Genomic DNA, 14,171 nt, shown 5'->3' with positions numbered 1-14,171 from the left:
CCTGCCCTGCCCCCGGGCCGACCTGCTCCCAATCCTGCTCCGAGTGGACAGGGACCCTTCCCTCACACTTGCCATCACTACTCTTTCCATGGCATCCTAGTTCCAGAATTACTCACTCTGTGAACAAGAGCACATGCTGAGTCCCTTCTAGAATATCAGCAAAACCTTTATTCAATCCACACGTTCCTAAGTTTGGTTTGGCACATAAGGCTGGGTTAAAAATCATTTTCCTCGAGGTCTGAAGGAAATCCTCCACTGTCTTCTCCCCCAGGAGGCCTCCTTCCCCTGCTACTATTCCAGTGGAGTACTGGATATCCGAGGAAATCAGGACGCAAGGGTGAAGGGTTTGGAGACGTACTCGGGTTAAACCTTCGGGCTGTTAACTGTGAGATCTTGAAAGAAGGCCTATGTTTCTTCTCCGTAAAACGAGCATATTAATTTTATAGCTCATAGGGTTGTATTAAACTAAACAATTATGTAAAGTACTTATGTCTAGCACATAATAAGCACTCAACAAAATTGTGGCAAACATTACTATTAGTAGAGTTCTGATTACTGAATGTATAATAAAGACCAACAGAGAAGCTGGTGGCTATGGACTTATTTTATTTACCCTTTTCTCCCCAGTGACAGTCATTTGCTGCCCAATTCGGAAGTCACATGCATGTTCCAGGAGGCTTCTATTTCACGGGCCCCCAGAAGCTTCTACAGGCGCACAAACCATTTGCCAGCAGATGGAAGCGCAGCAGCGTCACCTGACTGCCAAACTGCTGGTGTGACCTGTGCGTCAGGGCTGAATGGCGACACCCTGGGCCGCCTTTGCCGAGTGGCAGAGGCATTTCCGAGTTGACAGGAAAGCCCACCCTTGCCAGCACCTCAGGGAACTCCACTGTGCACCACTGTGTGTTACTGTTGATGTCGTGATTCTCAGTGTGCGAAATACTGGTTGTTCTTAACTGTTAAAAAATAGTGCAGGTAAATCTTACTCATGTTCTAACCAGAAAACCAAAATGACCATGATTGGGGGGGCATTAAAAAAAAAGCAGCCAGTGACGTATTAAGAATAAATCCCAAGGTCGAGTTTTAGCTGTAGGGCCAGGGTGACTTTTCCAGTATGCGTTACAAGTGGCAAATGCAAAGCTTAAACGTCATTCAGCTGTGTGTGTACCACAGCCCATCACGTGAACACGGGGTGTCCAGTACCAGGCAACTTTGTTGTAGGAGTGAGTAATCCAGAAAGCAAAAGAGAGTAGGAGGAAAGCTTAACCCACAGGGGTCAGGACGTCCTCCAAGCCCTGCCCCTTGCACGAAAAGCTACAAAGAACAAGGCTGGCATGGCCACCACATCAGGCCAAGTGACCAAGCACCGCCAAGGTCAAGGGCAACATTCACGTGGACCCTCCGTGTCCCGGCAGGATTTCATCAGGGTCCTCAAGTCTTCAGAACAAAAGGACCCTCATTTAATTAAAACAAAGTGAAGGAAAATAAGATGGCTATTTGAACTGTTTCCACAGGTGGACAGCCAGAAGGTAATGGAAAAGAACTGAAGAACACCTTCAGGCCACGCCAACTTCTATTTTCTCGCCTAGTTGGGAAGGCCCCGCTTTCCTTACAGGTCCGTGTAAGGATCGGTTTGGGCCTTGAAAGTTGCTCCTCAGTGAGGGGCTCTCCTGGGACGTCGCGGTCACTGCCCAGCACAGCCCTGTCGTTCTGCCAGGACGGCACCACCCGCGCTGAACCCGGGCACAGCTGTGACCGCTGGGGACCCAGCTCCCTGGCTCCGCTTCCTCAAAGGCGTCCCCAGGAGCCAGTCCCTCAGAGAACGACTGAGTGATGAAGAGGAGGGGCTGTTCTGTCGTGACCGTGTGCGACCTGCTTCGCAAGGTCTCCAGGATACGAACGTGAGCTCTGAGCTGGGGGGGGGGGGCACCCAGGTGGCATCTGCCTTCCCGTTCAAGGAGAGAAGGGGGCAACGCCTCCCGCTGTGACCAGGGTCCTCCAACTGCGCTCTGATCATGACTCAGGCGCAAATAATTTGCCTGCCTAGCTACGCATTTGCTCAAGGTTGTGATTCCTAAAATTACAGGTAGGGGTGTAAAAATGTTGTTTTAAACATGTCGTTTTCCTCTTTTAATTTTGTAAGTTACGTTTTTCTGGACTACATGATTGAAGAACCCGAAAGGAAAGGTGAGTGGGAAAGCAACGTGGACTTAGAGGGCGAAGCACAGAAGGTTTATAGCCATTTCTTCATTACATTTCTCAGCCTTGCAAACACACACCACACCCCGACCAGTTCACAAGGCGTTTGCTCGGGAACCAGCCTTCCCCACAGCCGGCGGCAGAGGTGGCCAATGGCACCTGCGTCCCCACCGCACCCACAAGATGTCCCAGTTCCCGGTGCGCAGGCGGCCCAGCTCCAAAGGAACAGCCATCGAGAACGGCCACACTGGACAAAAAAGCTCAATCCTCACAGCATTAACTGTTTTTAATTCCTCAACCTCGTCTTTTAGTTTTACTGACCAAAGTAGACTGTATCTGGACAGCTATTTAAAACTGTACATCTGTCCCAGTTCCCTTCACAGGGGGACACAGGGGAGAGACAGGGCACGTTCAGAGGGACGAGGGTGCGTTACCAGGAGCACCGGACACGCAGGCTCCCCGCCCCAAACACGGCTCCGCCCGGAGGCTCAACTGCTGACAATCCCTCGACTGCATTTTAAAATTTCAACAAAGGAGCCCCCTGAATACTCGTGGGGGGCCTCTCGGCTCGTCTCAGGGCTGCTCTTTCTCTTCTCTCTCCAACTGCTCCCGGCCTGCCTCCACCTTCCCTGTTTGTCTCACTTGTCTCCTATCAGAGACGTTCTTCAACTACTGGTGACCCTCAACTTCCGCTCACATTCGGGAATGAGGCTCTGGGGTCCCCGCCTGCCCCGCTGGGGGCGCTGCTGCACTACGGCCCCAAGTCCCGGTGTCGGGGGGCGGCTCGGCCGCGGCTGCTTCTCAGAGACCTTTGGCTACTCGGGTCCTTCGTGGTGCCAAGGAACTTTCAGGGCTGTTTTACTTCTGTGAAAAATGACACGGGTGCTGATAAGGACTGCACTGAATTGCAGACTGCTTTAGCAGCATGAATACTTTAATCCCGTTAATTCTTCCAGTCTGTGAGCATGAAATATCTTTCCATTTATTTGTGTCTTCTTCAATTTTTTTCATCAACGTCTTATAATTTTTAGTCATGCCATACAGGTTTTTCACCTCTTTGGTTAAATTTATTCCTAGGTATTTAATCTTTTTGATGCAATTACAAATGGGATAGTTTTCTTAATTTCTTTTTCTGATCGGTTATGTTTTGGTGTATAAAGTGCACGGATTTTTTGTATATTTTGCACCCTGCAACTTTAATGAATTTGTGTACTAGTTCTAACCGTTTTGGGGTGGAGTCTTTAGGGCTTTCTATGTATAAAAATCATGTCGTCCACAAACAGTGACAGTTTCATATCTTCCTTTCCAGTTGAGATGCCTGTTATCCATGTTCCCTGCCTAAGTGCTCTGGCTGGGACCCCCACTGCTGTGTGGGACAGGAGTGGCGAGCGTGGGTACCTTGTTTTGCTCCTGACCTTAAGGGAGAAGCTTTCCGTTTTTTCTTGTGGAGTGGAGCGCTAGCCACAAACCTCTGCTTTCTCGATCCGGGCAGACAAGGATCGCGGTCTGCCAATGTCGGGCTTCGAACTCTTCTGACACGTAGGGTTACCGGAGAACGACTGCACTTTGCAGCTCTGTAGCTACCAGGGTACATTCAACTGGACGTGTTTCCAGGAGGCATGTCAGCAAAGTGCTGTTATTTTAAAATCCTCAAGTATCTTCTGAGTATGATTTAAAAACTGAAATCATAGTTTATACAAAAAGCTACTTTCTTTAAGTTCCCGTCTTTCTACTTTACAACGCGGGCACGTCCAGGTTCCCTGTAGACCGTTCCCCGAAGCCTGGCTCCAAGACTGTTTAGAAGTGACAGGTACTGGTGCGATGAGAGAGTCGCAGAGTGGATGTGAAACCTCAGAACCGTGAAGCTAGACAGGCTCTCAGAAATAATCTCACTCAGTAAAAGGAAACGTAAATACGAACGGGTCCGGACTTGCCCGAGGTCACAGAGCGGCTTAGGAGAACTCAGAGAAGGGGGCCCTCGTGCGTCACTGATGGGGCGTGACGTGGCACAGCCCGTAACTGGACACACTAGGATGTCCTTCCTTCCTCAGTCAAGGAGCCCCACCCCCCCATCTGTCACCTCCTAGTACAGCTGCCCTGGGTTTTAAAACACGGCCAGATAGTACCGCCGCTGGTCTGGTGTGGGGTCGCCACACAAAGTGCCCCACACGCCCAAGGCACCGCTCCTCCTGTCCAGCAGGGAGCATCTTTCTGAGGCAAACATTTTTCACAGGCGGGAGCATCTTGATTCAAGTACATCAGCATAATGCTCAAAAGAAAAAGGATGTTTTTCTTCACAGCTAACAGCTCTTTGAGAGAATGATTCTCCCTTGCCATTCAAAGTTATGAATCACGCTGGCCAGCTGGCTCAGCTGAATGGAGCGTCCTTGAATGTACCGAAGGGTTGTGGGTTTGGTCCCTGGTCAGGGCACAGGCCTCAGCTGCAGGTTCAGTTTCCCGTGGGGCACAACCCCCCACAGCTCCCACGGGCTGGTTGCCTCCCACACATCGTCCTCTCTCACATCGTGATCCCTCTCTCTCTTTCCCCTCCTCTCTCTCTAAAATCAATAAACATGTCCTTGCTTAAGGATTTTTAAAAGTTATAAATCATCTCAATTTTAAAAGGATAGAAATAAGCTATTAAGCAAATATGGTAACTTCTATTTATAAACATTTATAAAGCATCAATTGATTCAAATAGATTTCTTTTTACAGAGAGAATACATTTTCTGCCTTATTAAATATATTTTGAAAGAAAAAATGAGTAATTCATTAAAATTAAAAACTGTCTCTCTAGGAAAGACACAGTTTAGAAAATGAAAAGATAAGCCACGGACTGGGAGAAAATCTTGAGGAAACACAACTCTGACAAAGGAGTGGTATCTAAAATACACAAAGAAGTTTCAAAGTTCAACAATAAGAAAAGAGCCCAGTTAAAAAATGGGTAAAACATCTGGACAGACAGTGCACCAGCAAAGACACACAGATGACGAAGAAGCACGTGCAGGAGGGCACGGGCCACGAGGACCCCGCCCCGGCCCGTGGGGATGCAGGAGGGCACGGCCACGAGGACCCCGCCCCGGCCCGTGGGGTTGCAGGAGGACACGGGCCACGAGGACCCCGCCCCGGCCCGTGGGGATGCAGGAGGGCACGGCCACGAGGACCCCGCCCCGGCCCGTGGGGATGCAGGAGGGCACGGCCACGAGGACCCCGCCCCGGCCCGTGGGGTTGCAGGAGGACACGGGCCACGAGGACCCCGCCCCGGCCCGTGGGGTTGTGGGAGGGCACGGCCATGAGGACCCCGCCCCGGCCCGTGGGGATGCGGGAGGGCACGGCCACGAGGCCGTGAACAGGAAAACTCTCCTACAAATATAAAAACCAAACTCATTTTCCAGATTTTAATGAGAAAAAGAGAGCTAGCCATTATTAAAGAACAGAAGAAACAATATTTGGAGGTTAAAAACAAACAAAACAAATAAGGAGTCAAGCAAATCTTACTTTTCTACTTTTCTTTGACGCCTAAGTTAAGGTTTGAACCTATTTTCAATGATCAAAACCTGGTGGAGGTCGCATTTCGGAATGCCCACACTGCGATTCTGAACCAGCATTTCACAGAGCCGGTGACCTCCTGCCAGAACTGAGAATTACTGCCACCCAGGGACGTCACCATCAGACACTTGGGACGAACACGCAGCCCTGTGTCCTCGGCGTTCGCTGTCTGAGCCCGCCCTCACCTGCGACCCCGACCTGAACGAGGCGCACGCTGTTACGACGCTCACCTCCGAAACAATCATTCTGTAGAAACACAGCCCTCAACCTCCACACAGCTGCCAGGTTCACTCCTTTTTTCTTTTTAATTAACAACATTTAGGTTAAGAAAAAAAGTTGTACAACACAAGGAACTAGAAATTATGTTAACAAATATGTTGTATAGGGATATTACGCAGTTTGTAAAAAAAAGGCAACTTTATACACTTGAAAGTAAAAAATAGTATAAATCTTTAACAAAGAAAAAATAAAAATAGGTCTTACAGATGTTTATAAATATGAACTAGCTGAAGAACTGCTGCAAGTACCTCCGAAATACGGTCTGAGTTTAAAGGACACACCACCACACTGAAAGCATGCCACACACAGAAAATGCTCATTATTAGCATCCATAAAACTGAAGGCCATAAAATATGGAAAGATGGGAAATTCTGTAATATCAGAGATCAATTACATTGGACTTGTTGGTGACAGAAGTATCACAGAAACAATTTACTGGGCACCGGTTGCAGATTATGTCCCCAGACCTGGACGCCGGCCCTGGGAGGTAGGGCCGCTCTCGCCCCTCCGGACCAGGGGAGCGGTCACCAGCGAGCGAGCTTGGCATCTGGGCTTGGATTTTCCTCATTCCATGACCCGCTCGCTTAACTAACGCAGTTTCACCAGCACAAATGCTCTTAAAGGAAACAGTTCCCACGTATGTCGGTGGCATGCTTTCTGTACACAGATACTGCTATCATAAGAAATTAGCTGTTTATCTCCTTGGGTATATGACCAGATAAAAAAACTCCACCAGAATCTGCATGACAAAATTAATAGCACATGTTGCATATCATTTTTATAATCATAAGCTCCTCTAGAGTTGGTAGAACCCCCACACTGTCACTCTTTTGAAGATGGAGAAGCAAGATTAAATGTTTGTGCAAAAATGCTGGAGAGCCAGCGTGAGTCAACGGAAGGCCTGCGGGTCTGGCGAGGAGAAAGCAGGTGGATGGCTGGAACGCCCCATCAGCAGCACTCCCGCCGGAGCAGTCCTCTGCAGGTACAGATTCAGCCTGGGGACCAGGCCCGGGGACCAGATCATCGGGTAGGTCTTGACTATCGCGCTGCCTTGCTAGACCGCTTCCCGATAAGGCTGCAGTACTTGGCTATGAAATGCTGCCCGGAGTGTGTTGCCAGCCAGCCAGCCTCTCATCCAACACCCACTTCCTTTCTGACTAATGCTCCCTGTCATCTGACAGCAGCTTTGAGCACCGAGCACCTGGCAAGGAGTCCGTGCCGCAGGTACAGAGGCACAGGATGTTCTGGAGGATGACTTGCTTCGCTGTAAACATCCTATAGCTGAGACAGCCCTCGGGTAAGCCGAGTTAAGGTTCTTGTACTGCCAATTTAAGTAGGAGTTGAAGTTTGGAAAGAGAGAGAACGTTTACATCTCTATAAACTAGAAGTTTTAAAAACTGTAACTTAAATGTTATAACTTGAAACTTACTTTCCTGACAAAGAGTTTAGGGGAAAACTGAGCTATTGTACGTTCCCACTTTATAACACTTTTTATCCTAATGCCTCCAGAATCATAGATCCTGAAAAGCAAAAAAACCCCAAAGGTCTCAGATGGGAAAAAAAAATTCCCTGGGCTTGGGAACCTCTGAGCAGGTAAAACTCCCTTTTCCATTGAGTTGACAATTGTTAAGGTCTGCTAAAGAGAACTTTAATTAAAATCTGAATTCCACCCTGGCTGGTGTGGCCCAGTGGACTGAGTGCTGGCCTGTGAACCAAAGGGTCGCTGGTTCAATTCCTAGTCGGAGCACATGCCTGGTGGGTTGTGGGCCAGGTCCCCAGTAGGGGGCACACAAGAGGCAACCACACACTGATGTTTCTCTTTCTCCCTTCACCTCACTCTAAAAAAACAAAATCTAAAAAAAAACCCAAAAACCCCAAAACCTGAATTCCATGCACTGTCAGAGTCCTTCCAGGTCCCCAACCCTCTGATGCCATGATTAAGATCTCTGGGACACAGTGACAAGCATGATGGACACTGGCCAAGATCCCAAGACCCCAGTTTCTTGGAAGCATCACAGGGAAAACCTAACCATACCGTAAGTCTGGAGGCCCACCCTGAGGGACAATCACTAAGCGTGGGACAGGCACCACCACACAGCTGTTTAGCCCTAGGAAGGGCCACAGAGACGCCGCCCACTCCTCACGGCAGCTGAGAGCGGAGCCCGGGAGGTGACGGGCTGGCGAACGGACGCTGTCGTGGGCGGTTGCAGTGGGCCTGCGGGCTGGTCCAGGCTCTCGCCGAGCCTGTCCCCTCAGTCAGCAGACTGAAGGCCAGCAGGGAGAGGGGGTGGTGGCCAGGGCGAAAGGTGAGGTCTAAGTACTGCCTCAGCGCATTCGGACTTTTGCCTTGAAGGACTTTACCGTAATTCATTTAAAACAGGGCGGCCACATCTTAACCCCTGAACCGAGGTGGAGAGAGAAGGCATTCACCGCAGGAGCGCACATCCAAAGTCACCAGTGCTCACACGGCCCAGAGAACAGAGTCCAGCCGACCGGCCACAGCCTGGCCACTTGCGGCCCAGGCTGCCCCTCACGGCTGGTGGAGGTGCTGCTGTTGCATGAAGACGTCTTTAATGCTCCTAATTTGTGCCACTCACAAAACGTTTTTGTCCAAGGGCTCAGGAAACAAATCTTAAAGTCAAAGAAACTACTTTGTCTACTTAAGATTAAAATCTAAATTAGTGTAGTCAAAGAATATATCCCAACCTCATATGAAGCACTGCGCTAGGCACTGAGGGATATTTCAAAGTGGATAAGCCCCAAACGAGACAGCCTTGTCGAGGGGAAGGTGGTGCACACCCAGGGGTGCCCAGCCGAAGGGTGCGTGTGTAAGGACTTCCTGAAGCGGGGACTTCCACGGAAGCTCACACTCTGCTGGGCGAGCCTTTTGTCCGGGCGGAGAGCTGCCACCAAGGGGTGCAAAGAAGCCCCTTTCCATAATTCACCAGGTCAGATAACACCCAGTCCTTGGTATTTGTCTGACCCGCTTTTCCTGCTTTATCACCGATTACTTCCACATGCAGACTCTGTTTCCATTAACATTCCAACCTCTAACGGTGTCTAGAACGCACTGGGCTCTCTCACGCATCTCTGCTTTTCCATCTGCCGGGCGCCCTGCTCCGTCTGGGGAGCCCTGTCTGCTCCGTGGCACTCAGCTAGTGTGAGGTGCCCCCTTCCCCGTCTCCCACAGCGCCGGGCACCTCAGGAGACGATGCTGCACGGCCACATGACATAGAACTGGCCACAGGTGTTCATGCATCTGTCCCTCTAACCTGCGCTCTTATTCACGACACCTGGGAAATCCAGTGAGCGAACAATGAGAGAGTCCCCACGTTTCGGCAGCTTACACTGTTTTGGGGGAAGATGACAAAAGGTCACTAAAAGCAACTGAGACAAGTAGCCATGGAAACGGAGAGGATGTGCCACACCCGCTGAGTCAGTGCCCACGCGAGTGGGGCAGCCTGTACCGAGGACTCAGAGATGCTGAAGGGGCAGTCACAAGGAGCAAAGGCTGCCGGGGTGGGCTGCGGGACCTCGGACAATGAAGCGCTTTGGCTTGGCTCTAGACCGCTTCCCCAGCACTCAGGGGCTCAAAGAGATCATCTACACAAAAGGAAGAGTAAAACTAGAAAGTGCCACTTTAGGGAATGTTAGGACTGACACTTAAAAACAAATCCCCGCCTGAGGATATGCTTACTGATTTGGAGAGAGGGGAAGAAGGAGGGAGGGGGGGAGACAGAGCGACAGACATCGATCACTGCCTCCCGTACATGCCCCACTGGGGATTGAACTCGCAACCTAGGTATGTGCCCTGACAGGGAATCAAACCCACAACCATTGTTTGGGTGTAGGGAATGATGCTCAACCAACCGAACCGGCCAGCCAGGACAAGACCGACATTTTCTGTTGGAAAAACGACTCGGCGCCAGCCCGAGTCTATCACTCACCCAGCATCAGCGTCCACCGACTGAGTGTGGGAGGGGGTCGCTGAGCAGGACCCCTGCAGCCCAGAACCTCGTCTCTCTGCGGGGAGGTGGCCGCTCACATGAAAATAACCACAAACAAAAGCCAGCTAAATGCTGAACAAGTGAAATACATATTGGAGTAAAGAAGTTCGAAGGAGAGGCTCTTCCTGGGTGGGCGGCGGTTTAAAGACAAAGCAGTGATTTCCGTAGGTTTTACTAACAAAGACTATCTTAAAACTCCGGGATATAGATTTTTAAGGTAAAGCACTACAAAGAGTGAGATCTCAAATCGGAACAGCAGGGCAGCTGGCGGCAGCCGCTTTGCGCAGGACGCTGACCGGGGCGAGGAGGAGCAGGTGAAGTCCAGGAGCGTGAGTCCTCCCACTCACCCGGAGACAGAACGCCATCCGGCCGCCCGCTGACAGCGCCACCCAGAGGCCACGAGGTGTCCGGCTCCAGGATCTTTACTGCCCGGTATTGTTTGGCGGGGTCACACGTGGGGTCAAACCACGCCAGATTCCAGCACACTGATCCAGATTTAAATCGTCTGAGACTGGTGCTGGAGAGCACCGGCAGCCGGAGTGGCTACAATTGCGCCCTCTGTTTTCACCAAGTGGGAGAAAAGAGCGGATGTCAGAGAAGTAATCATCGAGATAGAAAGCTAAGGCCCTCCTTTTATTAGCAGCAACAGCTCCCGCCCCGGGAGCAGCGCCCTTCCAGAGTCTGTAGACCCGGTGCGGTGACCTGGAGCCACAGGAAGGTGCAGGCCACAGAACAGAATTCAGGGCGAGACACATCGTTTCGGTAAAATGGGGATGCATACTCACAGACTGACTTTACATGACGGGAGGGAAAGCTTCATAAAACCTAGCGTGCGATGCATTCAAGTAACAAACTGCTTTTTAAAAGACTTTCTACAGTAGATTCATAAGTAGGTTTTTTTAAATTTTGAAGAAAAGGGTAAGAGGCAAACTCAATGATCACTTTACTTTCAGGAAAATTATCTGGCTACCAAGACAATGGAAACCGCGTTACCCACAACCCCCTACGCTTGGGCAGCAAACAGCATGCTGAGTGGAGATGGGACTGGGCAGCGATGAAGACGGAGGTGCCCACAACGCACTCCTGTGTGGGGCACTGTGTCTCGGGGCTTTGACATTTATCTTATTTCAACCTCAAAACACCTCAGTCACATGGATAGTTTACAAATGAGGAAAATGAGGTTTCAAAGAAGTCCGTAACCTGCCTGAAACTACCCTGAAAGGAGCTACAATTCTATTAGAAGTTAACTCAACTACAACATTAAAATGCTTTCTTTCCCACTTTACTGCCTGTCTTGGAAGAGGGCCCCTGAAATCGCGCCATGTACAAGAACTGCTGTGGCTGCCTATACTATTTATGAAATGTGTCGTTGGCGCCTGGCGTGACTATATTCTCAGTCTCACTCAATGACATGGGCACTAAAGGAGGGTCCCCTGCAATGCAAACAAACCTGCAGCTCCCACGCCAGCAAATCCCACCCAGAGAGGAAGCCCTGTGTCTCCCCGGCCTCCCTGGCCCTGAGCGCAGGGCGTGCAGGTGAGGAACCCAGCCATGGCTTTCCTGTGCACTCGTTTGTGATTGTTGGCTTCCTGTCGGTGGGTAAGATAACAGTTTTCCTAAAGTAACTAGGATAATGTGATAAAAAACAAATGAAAAAATGGAGTGGAATCTGCTACAAATAACTCAAACAAAAATCAAAGCTAAAGCAAACAATAGCTACAACTAAAAAAGACTTATTATTTCCTCCTGAGCTAAATTCCCATCTGCTTTTAAATGGCAATATGTTTTTCCATTAACTGGGAGCTACAGCCAAGATGCCAGAGACAATGCGGTCCTGGCCACAGCGGGGTGGCAGGCACAGGCCTGGCTGGAAGATGCTGCCTGCCAGCCCCCAGGGCTGCTCCCCAGGGGCCGTGTCCCTCCCCCCAGCGGGCAGCCAACTCCCCCGGGGGCTCTCCCGGGTTTACAGAGACGCTGCAGGTCTCTGGACCGATGCCCTCCCCAGGGAAAGACCTCGGAGCCACTCAGAAGGCTGTAAGGAGCTACTGCAAATGCTGGGCCTGTGGAAGCTTTTGCAGAACGAGGCTCACCGGGCACAGCAGAGCACAGGGTGGAAAGAAGTCCTGTTTTAAATACCTCCCCAGCCCCTTCACCTCCAGTCCGATCACCCTCTACACTGAAGTTAAAACTAAAACCAGAACCCTCACACAGTTAAATGAACATTTTATGTTTGGGAACACAGACTGTTAGCAACTCCCTCATCTCTGCCTTACCTGGCCCAATCCCGCTTCATCACCTAACAGGGTGCACTTACATAAATTACCTCTATACAATGTCCACCAATCTACTCTCCCGTGAGGACAATTAATTGGTCTGGGGTTTCATTTCTGTACCAAAAGGTGCCACCAGAGAGACTCCCCAACTCTGAGAAGAGGCTGGGCCCACAGCAGGGCGCTCCTCCGCCAAGGGAGAGGGCTCCCCTTTGACACACAAGAAGGAAGGGCTGCTGCACCTAAATATGGTTTTGAAAACCCTCCATTCCTTTCCCAGTTCAGTACGTGTTTGTTAAACATGTACATGTAGGGGGTTCTCTGCTGAAGGCACGGCCTTGGCCTGGGGAGGAAGTCAATTGGTTACATCAGTGGTAACACACTGAGTGTGCAGGAGGCAGGTGACCAAGGTCCTGGCTTTGGACTCGTTTCGCCATTTAAACAAAGATCGAAACTAAGTTTAGCTCTCAACCTCACCATTTTCACTGTGATGGCGGGGGGGGGTGGTGGTGGGGTGTGAGATCTTATATTTTATCTGAAGCTACATGTTATCTGTCTTACATTTCTTATTTACTAATTTTAAGACTTTAAAGAACTGGTAAGATACAGCTCTGGAATAAAGTTTCTATGAAGTTGTAGAAATGTACTGATCATAATTAGGACCACAGCGGATACCCTTCCCCTACCCAAGCATTATGGGACACAAGAAACATAATCTGAGGATGAACAGAATTTCCCGCTACTTTTCCTGTGACTATGTTTAGAAGATCTGATATAAACATTAATCAGAAACCAATGTGCCCGTGTTTTAGAGTAAATAAGGCGCGTACCATGTAAGAACCAGCAAGCTGGTACGGTGATCCCTGGCACCACCGGAGTTCTTTCCTCTCAGCCAGACAGAACCTCACTGGCTTTGATTTTTGTTTTGCTCTTCCTTGTTACCGCCCTAAATTACTTCCAAGTGAGAACGGCACCTTTACACCTTGCTAACTGCTCTTCCTCCTCACTCAGGTCGAGTGAAAGATTTATGGCGTCTTTTCCTTGCCAACCTGACAGATCACGCTCATGATGCCAGGCCTTGGTCTCACATCCAAAAGTGAACTCCCAAAACACAGCGGCAGCCCGTCAGTGTTAGGCCCGGAATTAGATAAAAGAAGCCAAGAGGAACAAGGAATCCGAGGCAGGCTCCAGACTCAGCAAGGAAGATAGAAAATACAGAAAGTACAAAGAGTGCTGAACAAGATAACCGCCTGTGCATGACTTTGTCTTTGGAGAGAAGTATCCACTGCTGCAAGCAGAAAGCATAGCCATGTGTGTTCCCTGAGATAGCCAATTGCTAACAGCTACGTCTGCTTCTGTATTTGCTTGCTTGCTCACCCCAATAAAAACCCTAGGCTGTAAGCGCCAGGCACGACTCTCATTTGCAGCCTCTGGGCACGGTGTCTCCGGACACCTCGAGAGTTCGCCCCTGCGCAGGTAAAGCTTTGGCCAATAAAATTCCATCTTAAACTCCTGAAAGTTTCTGACCATTTGTTGCTCGCATTGGTGGATGCTACATTAGCAGCGGCTCCGTGTCCACTTCAACGTGACGGATGGTCCTCCCAAGGAGATGCTCGCTAGAACGACTGTTTAGCAGGACTTTAAAGTGCACTCCATCTGCATCTCAGGCTACTTCCTACGTGGCTTTCCCTCCACCCACCGCAACGGAAAGCCCTAAGTGGGGAAATCCAATACACACAGTTCGTACCTCAGGCAGAACAATGAGTGTATTTGGACTCTAACTGGCAGTTGCTATTAGCTACGACAGTGTGACAGACGAAGTTCAATTCCACGGGTAAAGTGACCTTCGAACTCTCTGGGTACCACT

At 50.0% G+C, this 14,171-nt stretch overlaps 1 protein-coding gene across 5 annotated transcripts in view; it reads right to left on the bottom strand.

Annotated features, from left to right (window-relative positions):
- The window catches only part of SPATA5 (spermatogenesis associated 5), a 183,110-nt gene that overhangs the window by 31,938 nt on the left and 137,001 nt on the right, over window positions 1-14,171 (bottom strand). The gene's annotated exons all lie outside the window — the stretch shown is intronic.

This window comes from Artibeus jamaicensis, unplaced genomic scaffold (genome assembly GCF_021234435.1).
Source record: "Artibeus jamaicensis isolate MK-2021 breed Jamaican fruit bat unplaced genomic scaffold, CSHL_Jam_final scaffold_537, whole genome shotgun sequence".
NCBI lineage: Eukaryota > Metazoa > Chordata > Mammalia > Chiroptera > Phyllostomidae > Artibeus > Artibeus jamaicensis.
The sequence above is the reverse complement of the archived record's forward strand: the minus strand, read 5'-3'. Positions and strand labels throughout refer to the sequence as shown.